At 43.1% G+C, this 21,061-nt stretch overlaps 1 long non-coding RNA gene across 1 annotated transcript in view; it reads left to right on the top strand.

Annotated features, from left to right (window-relative positions):
• Positions 1-19,130, top strand: part of LOC147751475 (uncharacterized) — a 31,497-nt gene extending 12,367 nt beyond the window's left edge. Inside the window, exon 3 of the long non-coding RNA XR_015300026.1 lies at positions 18,613-19,130. This is a non-coding gene — a long non-coding RNA (uncharacterized LOC147751475). The remainder of the gene's footprint in view (positions 1-18,612) is intronic.
• The last annotated feature ends 1,931 nt before the right edge of the window (positions 19,131-21,061 follow it).

Raw genomic sequence — 21,061 nt, 5'->3', positions numbered from 1 at the left:
AACTTGGGCGTCATTTTTGACGACAACTTGAACTTTATGGCTCATGCCAACCAGACGGCCTCTACAGCGTTTTACAAACTACGCCTGGTAAATAAGATCCTTCCATTTCTCCCCAAAAGTGTAGGCAAGACATTAGTTAGCGCCCTTGTCCTGTCTGCATTAGATTACTGCAATGGCTTGTTTGCCAATGCCCAAATCAGGGTCATCAAGAAAATGCAGACAGTACAGAACGCAGCGGCCAGACTTCTCTCGGATATCCCCAAATTTAAACCTATAACTGATACCTTAAGAAGCTTTCATTGGCTCCCTATCAGGAATAGAATTAAATTCAAGACATTGTGATTTGTTTATAAATCACTACACCAACAAGCCCCTCAATTCCTGAGAGACCACCTTACTCCATATATTCCTCCTCGGCCACTCCGTTCAGCCAAGCTGAACGATCTGGTAGTACCCCGGACTAAATTAGTCAACTGGGGAGACAGACGTTTCCTGGTTGCCGCCCCAAAACTATGGAACACTCTTCCTCAATCCTTTAGATCCAGCCCAAATCTCCTGTCATTCAGAAAGAAGCTAAAAACATGGTTGTTTAACCTCTAAGAGCCAGAAGCCAAGCATAGGAGAGTTCACAATAGTACAGCGCCGAGACGCCTGCGGGCATTTGTTCGCGCTTTAAGAAGTGTTAAAAATAAATAAATAAATAAATCACAGTAAGATGGTTGGGGGATTCTCGTCCCAAGGTTTTGAACTAAAATTGCAAATATGGTGCGTTTCACAACACATTTTATTGAACCTTGTGCAATCACTGAATGGATGGGTGAAGATTGGAGGCAGCACTCTATGGCTCCATGATGGATAATTTGGATGGTTAAGAGAGGATGGGTGAATTATTTCAAGAATGGATTGTTGAAGCTGAGAAAATAAAGGATAAATGACAACACTGAAATAAACAATTCGCTCCCAGCACACAAGTTTACAAGGTTTATTGGGAACCCAATCAGAATGCAATCAGAATGCAAATAATCGTGCAGCACGGAGACCTAAGCAAAGCTTACTGAGTGCCCAATTGGTATGACAGTACAGAGAAATTTTATAGGTACAAGCCTCAGAGGGTGGGTCATAACAAAATACATAACACAAATCAGACTATATCCTGCTGGACCAATCAGTGAGGGCCAACCCTGGTGTGATACCTTCTAAGGACCAAAAACACGCCTATGGTCTGGTGCTGCCTACGTGTCATCGGCAAAGGCAGACTTGTTTTTTTTTCCATAAAGGTGAAATATGTGTTTCTCGTATACGTGAGCATGGCACGGACGGGACCGGTCAGGTCATGCTGACACTGATGGGAAATGTGGAGTTTTGCAATAGCTAGCTGGAAGCTGGCACGCTTGTTCTCGGAAAGCCTTGTGTTGCTTTGCACGATGCAGCTGACTGACACACAAAATGGAATCGTGCGACCATTTTGTGAATTCTTGCTGCTGTTAATTCTGAAGTAGCTCCTAGGTAGCTCAAAGAAAACTATAGAACTGGAAACAAATGTACTTGGTATCATAGAAATATCCGCTTCATCATTCCCAAATCTGATACCAAATCATATGCCAATTAGAATTCATCTTTGCTCATCATCTCTTGTCCCTCATCCTCATTCTTATGGGTGTGGTGTGATGAGTCACCATTCCTGGAAATGCAGCGGGCACAGGAGCTGGAAATTACTGTACAACAAGCGGGGCATATTCTGATCAGGAGGCATAGTGTCAAACAGGCTGCTACCACTATTATAATTGCCTTTAGTATCCAAGAACCCCAGTCTGCGAACCAGTCCATCATGTCTTCCCATAGGCCTCCTGTGTGTATACCCTGGGTCTCTTCTCTAATGTCTTTGATCTTTCTTATTGCCTTATTTATATTCCCACTGTTGTCCGGTATGAATACACAGCACTGGGCCTGGGAAGATACTTGATGAAGGATGGAACAGACTCCTCCTTCTTTGGCCAGAATGATATCGAGGGAAAATTCGGTTTTGGACTACGACCACCCTCATGAAGGTGAGTTCTTCTTGTTATATTTCCTAAGGCATCAGTTGTAGAGTCCGCTAGATCCTCAATCATCCTGGATAACTGGTGTATCCTTACTGAGGAAAAGGCATTGCCTACTACTGGAATCATTGCCCCAAAACCTGTTAATATGTTATCTACCCACTCTGCTGTTCTCTTGCCCCTAACTAGTGTCAACACTTTCTCTTCTGCTGGCACTAATTGTGTGAAGTGGGTCATCTGTGGGATGACGGCTCATCACGACTCCTAACTCGAGTTAGTCTGGTGGTGTGGTTACAGCTACTGGTCCCCATGTATATCTGGGGAACTGTCCTGGTGGGTAGTATGCCCTTTATCCTGTTTATCCTGTCTTCACAGTCAAACAAACCCTGCTCTCCACAAAGTTGTTCTTCGACGGTGCATCAAAATGAAATGCGTTCTTTCCAGTTGTCTTTGGACAGCAGTTCTGAAAAACGGCATGTTCTGGTAGCTCCTTTTGGCAAAACCGGTATTCTTTTTTGTGTTATCTTTTCATCCTTGAAGATACAGGAAGGGGCCAAAACTTCCCCTACCCTGAACCTTGGCACTTTCATGTTGCCTGTCTGCCCTGCACCTATGTCATCCCAGCCTGCTCGGCCTCTCCAATCCTCATTCCTAGAAGCCCAGTCAAATCCTTTTAACATCTCTAGGTCTCCCTTAGTTGGCTGTATATTCATGCAAGGGACTTTCTTAGGTCTGAGAGGAAGGGTTGTTGGCTTCCTGCTATAGCTATAGCCAGTGGTACCGCTGGTATCAGCATCCAGTACTTCAGATGAAGTCACACCAGTTGATACTGACACAGACATGCTGTGTTGACTTAGTAACATGTCACACATCAGAACACAGCCTACATATTTGGATACCGGCAGTACATGGTACTTCAAACTATGTGTGGCATCTGTGGGCAGGTGTGTGCAAACATAGCAATCTGATATATTCAAAATTATTGATTAGAATGGGATAAATGCACTGCTGTTTCTATATTTTTACTCTTCATTTATCAAGTTAGTCGGTGCACCAGAAGGTAACGTCGAGAGTCCAACGACGTTCAATGTACAGCTCAAGAAGTGGGTCTAGAGGTGCTCTAGAACCATCCCTTCACAGGCACTCATGAAGTTGTCTCCATTTGTAAGAAGACTTCCACTCTGAAGTTCAATTCATTCATTAAATGTTTTATTTCATTGCAATTAGATATAATCCGTTGTATATCAATTTCTTTTGTAGTTTACATGATTATTGTCATCTCTTAAATTTCAGACATTGTCATCATGATGCATCCAATGCATTTCGGGCATGCAGTAATATGCCCTTCGTCAGGGAAAACGACACTGTCAAGAATAATAACGTATTGTCAGTGTTATGATCAATCATATAGCATGTATCAACAAAACAATGTAGTGAGTCAAAACAAGAATTTAGTGAGGTGGGTGATCAAGAAAAGGTACGTGATTGCATAAATTGCATGCACTGTGAAAAGATGGTGATAAGGTATAAATAGTCAGGAGCTAATCAGACTCACATGCCTGGAGTATCCAGTATTAGAGTGAAATCTTAGTATGTGGAAATGAAGGTTCCACACGAATCCTCTCGTAGGTACGGGCTGGTACACAGTTCGTCAGTGTCCGCGATTATTTAAAGAAAGGTTCCGGTCATGTGACGTATGACGCGCAACACAAATGAAAAAAAGACTAACGGACGAACCTCCGTGTATTCTTACGTGCAAGCTGAATGTGCACGATAGTATTATATTGTTCTGGCCAGAACACAGCTACAAAAACGGTAGTGTTTATTTAGAAAATCGAAGAATATAAACTAGTAGAAAAATATATTTACTACGAAAAATTTGTGAAAAATTATTTAAGGTGAAGTCGGGATTTGAACCATGTGAAAAATGTATGTGGGAAAAACCGAGAGACGCATCAAAGTGCGATTAACCGAACACAGTCTAATATACGTCTAAAAAATACCAAATCAGCATTATCGTTGCACTTCACAGAAGAAAACCATAACGTTTCCCAAATCAAATTCATAATTCTGGAAACCATTCAAAAGATTGAAGGGAGAAACAACACAAAATTCCTATTGATGAGAGAGAATTACTGGATACAGAAACTTTCGACCCAGAAACCAATGGGGCTTAATGAAAGAATAGAATTTGCATGTTATTTATAAATCTATATAAATTGCTCTAGAGACTGCATCTTGTGGATACTGTGTGTTGTTCATATACACATCTGACACTTACATTCACATATATCCTTTGCTTCCTATCGCCTTTAAATACTAAGCACTCCACTATCTACTCGGACCATCATGGTTCAAATCCCGACTTCACCTTAAATAATTTTTCACAAATTTTTCGTAGTAAATATATTTTTCTACTAGTTTATATTCTTCGATTTTCTAAATAAACACTACCGTTTTTGTAACTGTGTTCTGGCCAGAACAATATAATACTATCGTGCACATTCAGCTTGCACGTAAGAATACACGGAGGTTCGTCCGTTAGTCTTTTTTTCATTTGTGTTGCGCGTCATACGTCACATGACTGGAACCTTTCTTTAAATAATCGCGGACACTGACGTACTGTGTACCAGCCCGTACCTACGAGAGGATTTGTGTGGAACCTTCATTTCCACATACTAAGATTTCACTCTAATACTGGATACTCCAGGCATGTGAGTCTGATTAGCTCCTGACTATTTATACCTTATCACCATCTTTTCACAGTGCATGCAATTTATGCAATCACGTACCTTTTCTTGATCACCCACCTCACTAAATTCTTGTTTTGACTCACTACATTGTTTTGTTGATACATGCTATATGATTGATCATAACACTGACAATACGTTATTATTCTTGACAGTGTCGTTTTCCCTGACGAAGGGCATATTACTGCATGCCCGAAATGCATTGGATGCATCATGATGACAATGTCTGAAATTTAAGAGATGACAATAATCATGTAAACTACAAAAGAAATTGATATACAACGGATTATATCTAATTGCAATGAAATAAAACATTTAATGAATGAATTGAACTTCAGAGTGGAAGTCTTCTTACAAATGGAGACAACTTCATGAGTGCCTGTGAAGGGATGGTTCTAGAGCACCTCTAGACCCACTTCTTGAGATATTCAAAATTATCACATATAGCTTTAGCATTTCAATATACTGGTCCCCTTTATTCACATCCACCCCCATTTCAGTAATGTTCACGGTCATATTCTGTTCATAGTCTTTTAGGGATTTTGTTGGCTCAGCTCCATCACTCCCATCCCCCACTCTTCCATTAAGATGCAGTATTTCAAGTTCTGCAGAATATACTATTATCATCGTTGTTACTAATATTGCTGGTACCGGTAACAATTTTGCAAGGACCACTGCTTTCCAGTTACATGTGTGTCTTTCAGTGGGTGGCATGACTCAGAACAAATCTGTCCCTCTCTCTATGCTTTCAATATTCTTGTGAATAGGCCTTAAGTTTATTCTTGGTCCACTCGGGCTGGTGAATAGGCCCTAATTTTATTCTTCTTCCACATGGCGCTATGCTAACTAACTCCTAGGGCCAAGTATTTAACCACTGTTTTCCTCTTCTATTTAATGTCTCGAATAAGTCTAGGACCAGTGACCTCTGTTGCAAAAACGACACAACGGAGATTGTTCAAGGTTTTGAATAATGCTAGAACCAGTGCTTTCTATCGCAAAAATGGCACCATCGAGAATGCCAACATGTAGATATGTTAATTCTTGCTCAGGGACTTGGTCTGGGCCCGTTGGAAAGGAAATCTCATAAAAAATTAGTCTTATTAGCTCACTGAGCAATAGTGGCCTTGGGATAAGTAATGTTAATGTTGCACTTATGTCTCTCCCCGGACACAAAATAATTAATTGTATCCTGGACCGTTGACCGCAGGCTTGTATTGACACAGATCGAAGTCTATCAGTCCTGAGCCCTTGCATTAGGCAGCAATTAATCATTAATCTGTTTCTGTAGCTTTCTGTTTGTTAGAGCGAAGGTTATATTCTCGAAGAGGCCCTGCTGTTGGTACCAGCGTTGGTGGGATCCATCCTTCGTTCTCAGGGGTCGCTTTTTTCGTGTGTGTCGCGTGGATCCACGAAGTTAGACCGTCACATTTCACTGTTGTAGCCATCGTGAGAATGACCGGCATGGGCCCCCTCCATCTTGGCTGTAAGCAGTTCCTCCGCGTGTGGGCCTTTACAATCCAATCCCCTGGTTGTAGATCATGGGCTGGTGGTGGTGCGGCTACTGGGAGGGACTTCTGCACCTGACAATGGAGGTAACTTAAAATGTCCGTTAATTTCTTACAGTAACACAATAATAGGTCATCAGTTGCTGACAGTGGGGCTGTTGACATATCTCCTGGTATGTGCATCGGTCTACCAAACACTATGTCGTGTGGGCTCAGCTTGGTTACTCTGTCTGGTGTACATGTCATTGCTAGTAGTGCTAAGGGTAGAGCATCTACCCAGGAGCGGTCTGTTGACGCACACATTTTAGCTATCTTGTTTTTCAACACCCCATTCTTCTTCTCAACAGCGCCTGCTGCTGGTGGATGATAAGGACAATGCAATGTCTGTGTTATTGCAAGCCTCTTACATAGTCCCTTTATGACATTGGAAATAAATACAGGCCCATTGTCGGATGCAAGGTGAGAGGGTACCCCAAACCTTAGCAGTAGTTCCTTCAATAGGCATTTGGCCACTCTTTGTGCATCACAATGTTTGGTGGGGTAGGCCTCTGTCCATTTACTAAACATACAGACCACGACCAAGACGTACCTGTAAGTCTGGGTGGGGGGCATGACTATAAAATCAAGCTGAAGGCTTTCAAATGGCCCATGAGGAGGTGGGAAGTGGCCAGGCGCAGTTGGTGTACCTTTTCCGGTGTTGTATTGGGCACAGACAGAACATTGCTTGCAAAGCCTTTCTGCTGTCTGGCGAAATTTTGAGATATACCAACATTGAGAAAACAATCAGATCATACCATCACGTCCCACATGTGAAGGCCCATGGAACAGCCTGCTTATTAAAGGGAGCATGGTGGAAGGCAAGCATATCCTGCCATTAGGCCCTGTCCATAACCTCTCCTTTGTCTGTATAAAACCCTGTTGCGCCCACTCCTCCTTTTCCTAGTTGGCCGCACTCATCTGAATATATATTTGGTCAAAATGTAATGAACCACTATCCTCTTGGTGTCTGTCCTACTGTCTACTAATTGTACTATTGCTCGCTGGCAGCCTGTAAGTGCTATTCTCTTCGCTTCTTGGTCAATGAAAGCATTGCCTCTGGAAATGGGGTCTTTTGATGTGGTGTGGGCAGCACATTTTATGATAGCCACTTTGAAAGGTAGTAGCAGAGCTTGGAGAAGGTCACACATCAATTGTGCATGCTGTATCTGCTGGCCTGCTGTTTTAAGGAACCCCCTCATCGACCACAGCTGGCCAAAGTCATGGACCACCCCAAAGGCATACTGGCTGTCCGTGTATATATTCACTTTTTTCCCTTCAGCCCACGCACATGCCCTTGTAAGTGCCACAAGTTCGGCTGCCTGTGCACTCTTTTCTGCTGTCAGTCTTCCCCCTTCCAATAATTTAGTAGCTGTGCCCACTGCATAGGATGCTTGTAGTACTCCTGCGTCATCCCTTAGGCACGACCCATCTAAAAACAAATCTCAAAGCATCTGGGAGTGGTGTATCTTTAAGGTCTGGGCGTATCTTAGTGTGCTTATCTATGGCCAAAATCGATTCAGAAAAGGGGGTGGTGATGAACAGAGTGTCTGAATTGAGCAGACCACTCTTACCCAGTCCAAAGATCAGGGCTTGATCCATCACCGTTATTTATCTCACTGCCCCATCCCAGCTCAGAACCTGGCTATATGCAAATCAGTCTGTCCCTGGCCCAGTGCATCATGGGAACAGGGCAGACCAAACTACCAAGCCAATTCTTCACCAGAAAGGAAACAAGCTACCGGGGACCGGTTTCTGGCATTTCAGCCGTCTTCGGCCCGGCTTGCTTGAATCCTGATGGAGCAGTGAGAAAGGGACTCATGTCTGAGTATACCCTGCCACACCTATAGTGGCCAAAATCGATTCAGAAAAGGGGGTGGTGATGAACAGAGTGTCTGAATTGAGCATACCACTCTTACCCAGTCCAAAGATCAGGGCTTGATCCATCACCGTTATTTATCTCACTGCCCCATCCCAGCTCAGAACCTGGCTATATGCAAATCAGTCTGTCCCTGGCCCAGTGCATCATGGGAACAGGGCAGACCAAACTACCAAGCCAATTCTTCACCAGAAAGGAAACAAGCTACCGGGGACCGGTTTCTGGCATTTCAGCCGTCTATGGCCAAGGCACAATCATGAAAGGAATCATCTGAATCAAAATCCTCCAGCTCATGTTCAGTTCGTAGCAAACACGCAGGGTTCAGAGTTGTACATCTCTTGATGATAATGTGTGGTGTAAGAGTACCAACTCATACCTGCTGAGGCGTGCATTGGTGAGAGGCTGGGTCTTAGTGGATATGAGAACACTGATGATGAACTGCATTTTTTCTTGGGGTCAGACACCTAGGATGATCCCCTATCAGACAGTCCATCCCAAGTATCTGTACCATGTGTAGAAAGTGCACAACTGAATCTTCAAGAAGAATGATATCTTGTTACCAATGTATTAATTCAATAGTTTCTTTCAAATAATATGTGTGATTACTAGGTTAAGTTCTACGTTTAAATCAATGTTAAGGGTATGACTATGCACATCTATTTTGCCGAGATGAATCAGAACCTCATTGGGTATCATAGAGTTTTAGGATCCTATATCCTTTTCCTCCCATTTGTTTAGTGAGTTTGTTTTCGATTTCTGCCGATTTTCTGTAATACTGACTTTAACATTCTCCAAATGCATCAATTTGGACCAATACACTTTTTATTTATCTCACATAAAATTTGAACTTACCCAACCACTATACCTATAGGCAGCTGCGAAGTAATTAAAAAATATTCACATGACCTATTCCCCTGATTTATAATCAAAACGCCCCCCGGGTTGTAGGTATTTAACTTCTTCTTCTGACATACGTAATTATTTGAAATTAACTTCTTTTTACTAGCTCTCCGCAACAAGTGGCTGGTGAACCGCTTGTGGTTTTCTTGGAAGTAACACTTCCTTTTACTGCCAACCGTTATCTACCTTGAGCATTCTAATGATATTAACATGACCTAATCCCCTGATTTATAATCGAAACGCCCCCTGGGTGTAGTTATTTAACTTCCTCAATTTGATATACGTAATTATTTGAAATTAACTTCCTTTTACTAGCTCGCCGCAATAAGTGGCTGGTGAACCGCTTCTGGGTTTCCTTGGAAGTAACTCTTCCTTTTGTTGCCACCCGTTATCTACCTTGAGCAGTCTAGCGTTTTTTAAAACCAGTTCTTTGAAAAGGGGCGGGCACAACCGCTTTCGTTGTTCCAGCACTTGGAGACCGACGCTCAACGAGGCGTAAATACGGGCTGAACACGGGTAAGAATCGGGGCGTATTCGCTGAGGGGATATCCCTTTGGGAATGTAATCGTTACATAGGAACCCCGCCACTAAGACACGTATTTCCATTTTAAAATTTCAGCCTTTGCTCTACTGAAATTGTTTGTGTAAAACCGATACTTCATACAAGCAATTTGTTTCCGGCAACCGGACCGACCGACTGGTGCCGCGATCTTGAAAACTAATAACCACCCGATAAGGACCGGGTTGGAATTATCACCAGTTCCCCGGTGAGTCTATTTACTTAAATAATTATGGACTGCCCCAAAAATGTAACTACATTGACGCTACCTTGCGTTTCCATTGAATACGCCATTATAAACTTCTCCCCTGTTTTTCCTTACTTACAGACCACGCGCCTTGATCATTAAGATCAGGTAATTACTTCCCCTTCTATTCCCCACTACTTAATCGGGTTTCTTTTCGCAGCTGTCATTTCAATTATTGTTTTGTCTAGAACTCACCAGTCCAGCTTGATTTATGCTACCATTACTGGTCTAACTAAGTGACACGGCATGTTCTTTTATTTTACTATATGCTTCTGAGAAACTGTACTCTTTTATGGCTTACAAGCAAAGGGATATTTTGTGAACACGGTCATATTTTAAGGATTGGCACTGACAATTACTTGGCTCCATAAACAATGTATATATTATGGTGTTTGTTTAATGGCTACATCCGAGAACACTTAAACAAGGAGTTTGTGCATGCAATGGCTATTAATGGCATGATTAATTTCTACCCCTCATGAGACAATGGGTCTAAATGTTTCATATTCAAGTGATAGACTTTACGTAATTGCAGTCAAAATGACATTATAAGAGAGGATTGCTGTTTACCATATGCTTGACAATTCTTTAGATTATTATTTTTCAATTACGCTGAACCACCATATTCTGAGGTTATAACAAATACATGTTTAACAATTATTTTACGCTTTTTTAATTACATTGAACCACCATACTTTGTGCTGTTAATATCTTATTGGCCAGGTTGCCTATACTCAAGCATCATTTAAAGGGAAAATTGTACTTTAAGTCAATTAACTTGATGAAAGACCATTAATATTATTATTCACCTCACAGCACACCTGTACTTATGGATAAGAATAATGATTTACGTACTGGAAGCTTACAAAGACCTGAATTGCGCCGTATGTCACAACACATTACTCTATCTCACATTAGGATACTAAAGAATAAAAATAAAAATAAAATTCAGATCTAGTACAAAAAGTCACTAATTTATGTATACTCCCGTCCTGTCTGTGTTGGTTTCCACATCACTGGTGTCCTTTGTTTACACGCAATTCCGTAATTTTGTGACATCGCTTTGATTTTATTATTTTTTTCTAGCCCTGAAGAGTCACAGCCACATGCTGTGATGAAACACGTGTAGGCTTGAGTGACAGGTACAGTCATTCCCAAGAGGTGAACACTGCTGATGAATAAAACTTTTGGAAATTTACGTTTGGTTTGATCTATCCCGAATGAATGAATACTTTAACATGAAAATATCATATAGATACATATAGTGTGCTCTGGATCCCTGCCCAATCAGGATATGAGAAGTGTGTCCACTGCATGTGGAACATGTAGGACTAGTGTGTGTCCTAACACTAAGTTGTCTGACTGTTCCACGGCAAGAGCTGCAGCTGCCACTGCTTTCAGACACGGCGGGAGCCCTGAAGCCACCGGGTCAAGCGTGGCAGAGTAATATGCCTCTGGGCGGTAGAATGCTCCATGTTTCTGAGCCAAGACCCTCATTGAGCAACCTCCCTTCTAGTGACAAAACATGTGAAAATCCTTGCTATAGTCCGGTATGCCTAATGATGGAGCTTTCCTTAATCCTCTTATCAGCTCATTGAAGGCTGTCTCACATTCTTGTGACCAGGGTACAGTATCAGGTATGTCTTTGTGTGTGAGTGCCTGTAAGGGTTTCGCAATGAGAGAGAAATTCGGTATCCAGTGACGACAGTACCCTGCAAACCCCTAAGAATGCCCTAACCTCCTCCTGAGTGCGGGATCTGGGAAAATTGGTGATTGTCGAAATTCTGTCTGGCAGCAGTTTTCTTGTTCCTTCTGTTAACTCATGGCCTAGGTACTTCACAGAGATGAGGCAAAACTGTAACTTCTTTGGGGAGACTTTGTATCCCTTTAGTGCCAAGTGGCACAGAACAGCGATGGTGTCTTTTACACAAGCTTCCCTCGAAGGCGAGGCCAATAGTAAATCGTCAATATACTGGATACGCGTGGATCCCTCCTTAAGTACCAGGGAGTCTAAGTCAGTTTTTAAGGCATGTGTGAAGATGGAAGGTGAGTCTGTATAGCCCTGCACTAGCCTTGTCCAACAAAATCTCTTCTGTCTAAAACTAAAGGAGAAGAAATGTTGGCTGTCCGGGTGCAAGGGGATGGTAAAGAAGGCGGAGCTAAGATCCATCACTGTGAAGGTGGTGGCTGTCACTGGGATGTTAGATAATATTGTTGCTGCGTTTGGGACCACTGGGAAAGAGGGCAACACTATTTTGTTCAATTCTCCCAAGTCTTGTGTGAATCTAGAGACAGGGGCCCCGTTCGGGCCCTTCGTGGCCTTCTTCACCTGGAGTGTGATACATTGACTGTATTGAATTTCTTTTAAAATTTCTTGCTTCAGGAGGTCTTGTATGACTGGTGCGATTCCTTCCTCCCCCTCTTTAGAAATCTTGTATTGTGGCACTCTTGGGAGAATTGCCCCAGGCTTTAGTTTTATCTGTACTGGTGGGTAGTTCAATACCCGCCCTACGTCATTGATACTTGTTTCCCAGACTTCAGGCGGCACACAATGTCGTAGTTCTGGTGGTATTGTGGGGTCGGTGCATGTCATGAAGGCTTGTAACATTAGGCCATTGGCCTTGCTCTCTAGAAAGACCCCTGTTGGTGAGCAGTGTATGGTGCATTGCAATTTGCATAACAAATCTCTACCCAGCAAATTCACGGGGCAAAATCTGCTAAGAATAAACTGGTGGTGCACTGTTATTGTGCCTACTACAAACTGCAGTGGCTCAGTAAGGTATTCTGTAATAGGTTGGCCAGTCATGCCTACTGCGGTTATCGTAGTCCTAGAAAGTAGAGCCTCGGGCGTTGTTAGTGCCTTCAGCATTGATCTTTGAGCCCCTGTGTCAATTAGAAATGGACCTGCGCCTGACCTCAGAATGCGCCTGACCCAAGACCACCTCTCCTTCAGGAAGAAGCTGAAGACCTGGCTGTTCGAGCAGTAGCGGCACCCCCCCCCCCCCAGCGCCTTGAGACCCTACGGGTATGTAGCGCGCTTTATAAGTGTCACTGATTGATTGATTGATTGAACAACCCTACCCAATATTTCTCCCTCTACATATGGCCCGAATTGTTCCACTGCTATTGCGGGTGCTATCATGCAGTTTCCCATTTTCAGTCATCCCTAGAATGATGTTGGGTGCGGTGGTAGAGGCCAGTCATTGGTTACTGGTGTCCACCCTTTCCCCCCTGTCCATTGCTGCTGGGACTCATTTTCCTGTTTCGCATTGTCTCGGTACCCTGTGTGCCGAGTGTAGTTCATGTACTGGTGTCTGCCTTCCTGCCCACTGTTCTGTTTGTACCTGTTATCCTCATTTCTTTCCTTTAATATTGGGCAATCTGCTTTCCAATAATTGGAGTCCTTACAATAGAAACATGCTCTTCCCTGTGGTGGCAGGGAGGCTGATCTGCGAGGTAAGGAAGGAACCCTACTGGTCTGTTGTTTTCCTACGCCTCGTGCCCCTCCTCTGCTCCTTTCCCTTCTTCTACTATTGCTGTAAAACCGTTCTTGTGCCACCATTAGCCTCACTTTTTCTTTCTTTAATTTTTCTGTCTCCATCGCCTACGCACTAGACTGGAAATCGGAGCAGTATTTTGCCACCGACAGCACTTTTTCTATAGGTTCCTGCTGCCAGCAGAAAAAACATGTTTGCAAGTGTGTTCTGATAGGTGGTGTGAGACCTTGTACAAATGTAGTTACCAGGGCGGGCATTGCATCCCCCATTGGGTTTTTCAATCCACTGTTCTGCCTATACACTTGCAGGAGGCGGTCAAAGTATGTATGCACACTTTCATCCTTCTCCTGTTTAGTACTCGTAATTTTGCTCCAATCAACCCTATCTTCAGGTACCTTCTCCTTCAAGTGTTCTACCACCTTCTTAAATAACTCGTCTATTTCAGGACCTGGCATCCCTCATGTGTGTATTAGCTGTTTCCATTGTTGTAATTTGTCTATAGCATATCTAAGCGTGTCCTGCAACTTAGAATCCGCCCATGTTATTAAATCTGAGTCTGTGAATCCGAACTTCCCTACTTCCCAATCATATTGTGCTGGTAGTTGGGCACGGCTACCTGTGGTTGTCTGGGTGTTGGCTTGTTTAGCATATGCCAAATGGGCCTGGGGGCCTTTGTTCATTAACTCTGCTCGTGCTAGGGACAGTGCTTTCTCTAAATACCTTCTACTCTGTGTTTGTATAAAGGAGTCCACTGTTAGTGAACCCTCTACAAGCCGCTGTAGTAGTGCTTGACAATTTAAAGAATCGCATCAATTTTGGTGAGTTTGGGGTGGACGCAGAAGCTCCTCCCACCACTCCCCCCAAGCTGCCTCGTCTTTTGCTCTCTGGAGTCGACTCTGTTCCACCAAATGTTGAAGCTGAGAAAATAAAGGATAAATGACAACACTGAAATAAGCAATTCGCTCTCAGCACACAAGTTTGCAAGGTTTATTGGGAACCCAATCCGAATGCAATCAGAATGCAAATAATCGTGCAGCACGGAGACCTAAGCAAAGCTTACTGAGTGCCCAATTGGTATGACAGTACAGAGACATTTTATAGGTACAAGCCTCAGAGGGTGGGTCATAACAAAATACGTAACACAGATCAGGCTATGTCCTGCTGGACCAATCAGTGAGGGCCAACCCTGGTGTGATACCTTCTAAGGACCAAAAACACGCCTATGATCTGGTGCTGCCTACGTGTCATCGGCAAAAAAATAAAATAAAACGAATTTCGTTACCCACGCTGCTTCACATTTGGCGATGCAGCGTGGGCAACGAAATTCGTTTTTTTTTCCGGTACTAACCTCTAATGGTCCATATCCCGCATTTTACAACCCCCCCACCCTGACCCTCCCCTGCCTGACGTCACCACCCCAGTATAACGCCCGGCACGGGCAGTGCCTGCAAAATATGTCAAAATCATGATGTAACCAAGTAAAAAGTCTCAATCTGCAAATATAACCAAATCTCTATTACTGTGATCGGCAGTTTGACTGCACATTTCCGACCTCCAGGAAACCAACAAGATCGTGCTCTTAATTAGCTCAATTACAACACACACAGTGAAACGCCTCAGTTGCAAGCCTTTCATTATAAACATGCTGTGTAGTTCTAAAATGAAGAGATGTGAAACACTGCTTAACATTCCCATAATGCACCTAAACTGTAGGGACAGTCCAGAAGTGTGTCACACTCCACTGACATCATTGTTGATGCATATTCAAATAATGCAGTGCTCGTGTGATGGTCAGCGGGATATAGTTTTGCAAGGGCATAGGTAGAGTAGTTGATACTGAGCAGTACTTTGCAAACTTTTGTTAAGTACAGATATTTTCATGCAGGTGGCCTGTCAAGGTCAAAGTGTGAAATATTTATAATATGATATAACATTATTGATGTTACATGCCTACAAATTATGTAAAGTGCATTTGCACATTCTTTGCACCTGGGTTCCTGTGACTCTAGGATTCGATTCAATTGAAATACTGATATTTTTACAAATAATGTTTCAAGTTCCTGCTTTTATTCCAGAACTCTCTGCAATTTAAAAGCAATAGCAGTGATTATACATAGAATCCCACAGACTAATAGCTATTCATTCTTTTAGATTATTTGTAAAGCGCCTACACTCCTCTCCAGAGGAAAATCACAGCACTAGATTGCTTCGAGCCTTAAAGTTAAAGCACTTGACTTCAGGGAGAAAGACAAGTTTTTAGTCGCTATCTCTTTAATACTTCATTTTGGCTTTGTCAACCATAAAAGTACACAAAAAACAAGCAATTTGGTATCTCAATACAATATGTTACGATAATACAAAGTTGATTTTCTTTTTTTTTTTTTTACAAAGAGCATCATAAAAGCACATAAAAGTCAAACATGATACAGTAGATCAATCTAATAACCCTGCCTACCCATCGCAGACAGTGGCGGGGGAGTGCTGCAAGGCGGTGGGGTGAGGCAGGGGAGGGGCCGCTGCAACTCAATGTTGCAGCGCACGCATGGTAAATTGTTTTATTTATTTAATTACTTACCTTACTCCTGTCTGTCGTATGTCGGACTCCACTACCGTCCACTGATCACAGATATCAATCAATTGAGAAGATCTTCCACCCACAACAAATCTTTTAAAGTGCATGTGTGTCTCATAGTTTGGCAATGCATAAAACAGGATATATATCTTCCACTTAACCGTCACAGTTACCTTGTTGGTTTTAATTCTCCACGCCCATAGTAAGAATCTAAACACACTAAACTCAATTGACTCTTTTGTGTCACATCTAAAAATCCTAAATGCTTCTCAAAAGTGAACAGTACCCAGGAGCTTACACATTAATATAATCCATTTCTTATGAGGTAAAACATAGCTAGGACAAAAGAACAAGAAATATTACACTGATTCCTCCAGCTGTAAACAAAAAGGACAATTGGATATTAGAAAACTGTTTTGTACTATTAGGAAATAAAGTGCCAATTCTAAACTTTATGTAACGAGTTTGAGCCGGACATATTCTGACCTGGAATTAATCAAAACATAGGCCACTTTTGTAATTCAAAAAAATTTCAGTTATACTGCCTATTCGTTGATCATTTGAAATGTGTTCCAATATACATTTCCAGCAAGCTTGTTTCAGTTTAACAATAGCACCCTTATATGTTTTATCAGGGGAAACCAAACGCGCCTCCGTCTTAACAAATTCACACTGTTATGTTATGTTATGTTATGTTGATTAATTTGTATAGCGCGACTGTTACCCGGAGGTGTCCTGGCGCTGTCTGCTGTCTTTAAGGAAAGGAAAGATGCACAATCAGAGAAGGAGTCTAGAATAACCAGGTTTTGAGCATTTTTCTGAAGGGGAGTAATTCGGTACAGCATCTCAGGTGGACGGGGAGCTGTTCCAGAGTTTTGCTGCCCCGACCACGAATCTCTTAGCACCCCAGTGAGCTTTTTTTTACCAGTGGTACTCTTACCAATCTTTGCGCTGATGAGCGCAGAGATCTAGGAGGTGAGTACCATTGGAGTTGGTTCTGAAGATAGAGTGGACGCTGCTCCTTAAGTGATCTAAAGACAAGGCACAATGATTTAAAATGTATCCTTTGTCTTACGGGTAACCAATGAGGTTTTCGAATTTCGCTAGAGATGGAGGAGAATTTGGGTAAGCTCAAAATCAGCCTGGCTGCAGTATTCTGCAGCAGCTGTAACCTCTGCAACAGCCTCTCTTGGGTGTTTAAATAGAGGCTGTTGCAGTAATCAAGTCTAGACATGACAAGTGCAGTAACCACCGTCTGCCGACTCTCATTAGGCAAGAAAGGGAGAATTTTCTTGGTGGTTCTAATAGTAAACATTGTAGAAGAAACCACCGTGTTAATTTGTTTCCTCGTATCCAATCTGTCATCCAGGTAAACTCCCAGGTTCTTCACCTGTGTAGAGGACCCAAGGAGTTTGGCCAGCATTTTGGTGTCCAGATGCTGATATCATTGCAGAATAGGATGACCTCAGTTTTATCTGAGTTTAATTTCAAACAATTGTTGGCCATCCATAGTCCAACTGCTTCCATACAATCGTGTAACTTGTGGCATACCGCTTCTTCTGAGCCAGGAAGAAGGGAGACCACTATCTGTGGATCGTCCGCGTAAGATGTAAGCTGGAACCCGTAAGATCTTATCAACGGGGCCAGGGATGATACATACACATTAGATAAGGTTGGGCTTAATGATGATCCCTAAGGGACCCCACAGGGCAGATGGAATGGGGTTGAGCAAAAATCTCCAAGGGCTACTGTGATTTTACCTTCCTTAACCAAGGGGTGTGAACTCTCTTATCCAAACTAAGAATCTCCTCCAGAGCTTTCCTATATATCTTGAGTTCTGGGGAATTCAAAATTCTTACCCGAATGGTAAAAGTTTTAGTTGAATCACATGTTCAAATCTTTTTTGTGCTAAATCAAATCGAAGTGAGGTAAGAGGGGTACTGGTTGGAAGATTAAAAAGAGACCTAATACATTCATTTTCAGCTAAGCAGTGCGGACACGTGTAACATCCCCAAATTTCTGCACTATAGATGGCCCCTGCCATAGCTGTGACACTGTACCTCCAGAGGTGAGGTTACTTCTTTATTGGAGGTAGTCTTGTATTTCTGCCCTATGGCCTGTGCATTTTTAGAGTAGGAGCGTTTTACTTTTTCTTAGCTGTACGCCCAAATAACCAAAAGACTTTACTTGCTTCAAGGGTGCCTCCTCTATCCTCATTTTGCCCCCAAAGGAGCGGTGGGGATTCAGTGGCATACATTTTGACTTTGCTGAATTTATCTCAAGGCCCCTTCTATGATAAAAAGCTGAGAAGTGATCTAGCAACAACTGCTATACATGAGGAGTTCAAGATATTAAAAACACTTGATCGGCAGACATTAAAACAGGTACATTCATACCCATGGATTTTTGTTCGTCAAGGTTACATTTGCTAGCCATTCTTGAACCAGGAGGAAGAACTGTCTGTACATTTGAAAGAGTAACTCCCTCACCTGAGCCACGATCTTTATCCAAATGGACACTGCAGATCAGTGCTCTAGACATGAAATTTGGGAATAGATATGACATGTATGATATTGTGTCAGGGGATCCTATTTTTAATCACTGTTTTCTTTTTGTTTATATTCACAGGAGGAAAGGAAGGGGCCCAACCACCAGCACTCACCAGCAGGGGCTTCCTACTCTTTCTCTCTCTCCATGAGCACTGTAACACTTTTGGAATCACACCCCTTGCCTGTTCGACACCTCCCTTTCCTCCTATTTACTGTTGCACCCTCTGACACCCCTCTTCTTCCGTGTCCTATTGTCCAGGCCGGTCCCAGTCTATCACCTAGTCCTGAGGATGCAGTTTATGGCACCAACTGTAAAGAATCGCCCCTCTTCAAAGGAGTTACAGTAGATCAAGGCTCCCACCCCATGAGATCCGTCACACCACACGCATTCCGGGAATCGACGGAATGCCCTGCTGTTTCTGTCGTCTGATGACGATTCTGTATTATGATTGGGGAGGGGATTCTCACTGTAAGGGTGTATGGGAACGGGTCCGAAGCAGAAGATTCCGGGGATGTCTTTCATACTTCAAAGTGCCTTCATTGTAATAAAGAATGTCTTCCTGCCATAAATGCGTGTATAAGAGGCCAGGCCTCAGAGATGCAGTTAGAGCACCTCGAGAAGATTCCCTGTTGGTCTGATCTGATGTGTTCTCCTTTGGAGAGAATAAACCTTTGTTTCCTGCCTTCCGGTCTCCAGCGCCTGCCTCTTCATTGATTCACATTTCTGTGGGATTAGAGGTGACATCGCCGGGCAATACTTGAGGTTATTTTGTTCGCCGATTGCCCTCCTGCTTTACAATATGTGTAGTTATTTTTGCACTCATCATTTTACTTTATGCATCAACCTGAAAGTACCGCAGCATGTGAAGTTATAGTGGCCTTCCTGACACGCACCCAGATTCATGTTCCGGACAGTAGGTCCTTGCCAACATTGGTTGCTTTGTTGGCGCAGACACTTGTCTAGCATTTGACACCACCAAGATTTTCAGTTTGGAGTAGGCACTTGCCAATATGGGTCATTCTGTGGGCGCAGAGACTTGCCACGGAGGGCATCAGGACGCTTATTATGGCACTTGCCAATATGGGTCATTCTGGGGGCGCAGAGACTTGTCCGATATCATCACCGCCGAGGGCAACAGGACTCTTGTTGTGGGCCTACGGTGTGTTGACATCAGATACATCTTATATATTTTTTTTCAGAGCCGCATTTTGCTCTGTTGACACTAGACATATACATTTTTCATTTATTTATTTATTAATTTTTTTAGCTCCACGTTTCTGGGCGATCTTTAGGCACTCGGGACCTTGGTGATATTACTTATTACCCAGGCACGGCCCGTGCCGGGCGTTATACTGGGGCGGTGACGTCAGGCAGGGGAGGGTCAGGGTGGGGGGCTGTAAAATGAGGCATATGGACCATTAGAGGTAAGTACTGAAAAAAAAAAAATTGTTACCCACGCTGCATCACATTTGGCGATGCAGCGTGGGCAAAGACATTTTTTTTTTTCGGTACTTACCTCTAGTAGTCCATATCCCACATTTTACAACCCCCCACCCTGACCCTCCCCTGCCTGACGTCACCGCCCCAGTATAACGCCCGGCACGGGCCTTGCCTGCTATTACCTATATCTGTGAGTAGATTGAGCCATTACATTTCTTCCATACTTGCACCCGTAACCACTGCTAAGCGGCGTTTCACCTGTTGACATGCACTCGCACCTGTTAAACTTAGAACCGCTTATGATACACGCGCAGACTGTGACAGACATATCAGCATACTTTGCGGTGTTTCAGTGAAACGACTAGAATGTTATGACCCCTTTTTGTATTTACACTGTTTCATGTAGTCTCTTATGCTATGTTGCAATATATTGCATATAGCCCGTGCCGGGCGTTATACTGGGGCAGTGACGTCAGGCACGGGAGGGTCAGGGTGGGGGTTTGTAAAATGCGGCATATGGACCATTAGAGGTAAGTACCGAAAAAAAAAAAAAACGAATTTAGTTGCTCACGCTGCATCACATTTGGCGATGCAGCGTTTGCAACGAAATTCGTTTTAGTTTTTTTCGGTACTTACCTTTAATGGTCCATAACCTGCATTTTACAACCCCCCACCCAGACCCTCCCCTGACTGACATCACCGTCCTATTACAACGCCTGGCACGGGCCGTGCCTGCAGTGTTAAAGCATTTTCGTATACTTAGACATTTTGTTTACCCTTGTTTCCCATTGTGTACTTATGTTTTAACCATTCCAACATGTTTGCCATGTAGAGATGTGTCAGTCCCCTCTCGCTGTGTTATACCCCACACTATTTACGTTGCCGGTATTCTTTGTTCTTTTCACGTGATAAAGCCTTTGGATAGGTGAAACGTGTTGTGATTAAACAGCAGAAATCCTGACCGATGCTCGGTCTTTCTTTTCCTGAGATCACGCTCGCTGAGTTTTGGAAAATACGAGAAGTATCTATATCTTTTTTTTTTTTTGCTGGTTTATATGCTTTATTTTGGGGGTGGGGGGGTTTACAA

Source organism: Lissotriton vulgaris, chromosome 1_1 (genome assembly GCF_964263255.1).
Source record: "Lissotriton vulgaris chromosome 1_1, aLisVul1.2, whole genome shotgun sequence".
Classification (NCBI taxonomy): Eukaryota; Metazoa; Chordata; class Amphibia; order Caudata; family Salamandridae; genus Lissotriton; species Lissotriton vulgaris.
Note: the sequence above shows the minus strand (reverse complement) of the source record. Positions and strands in the feature narration are given on the sequence as shown.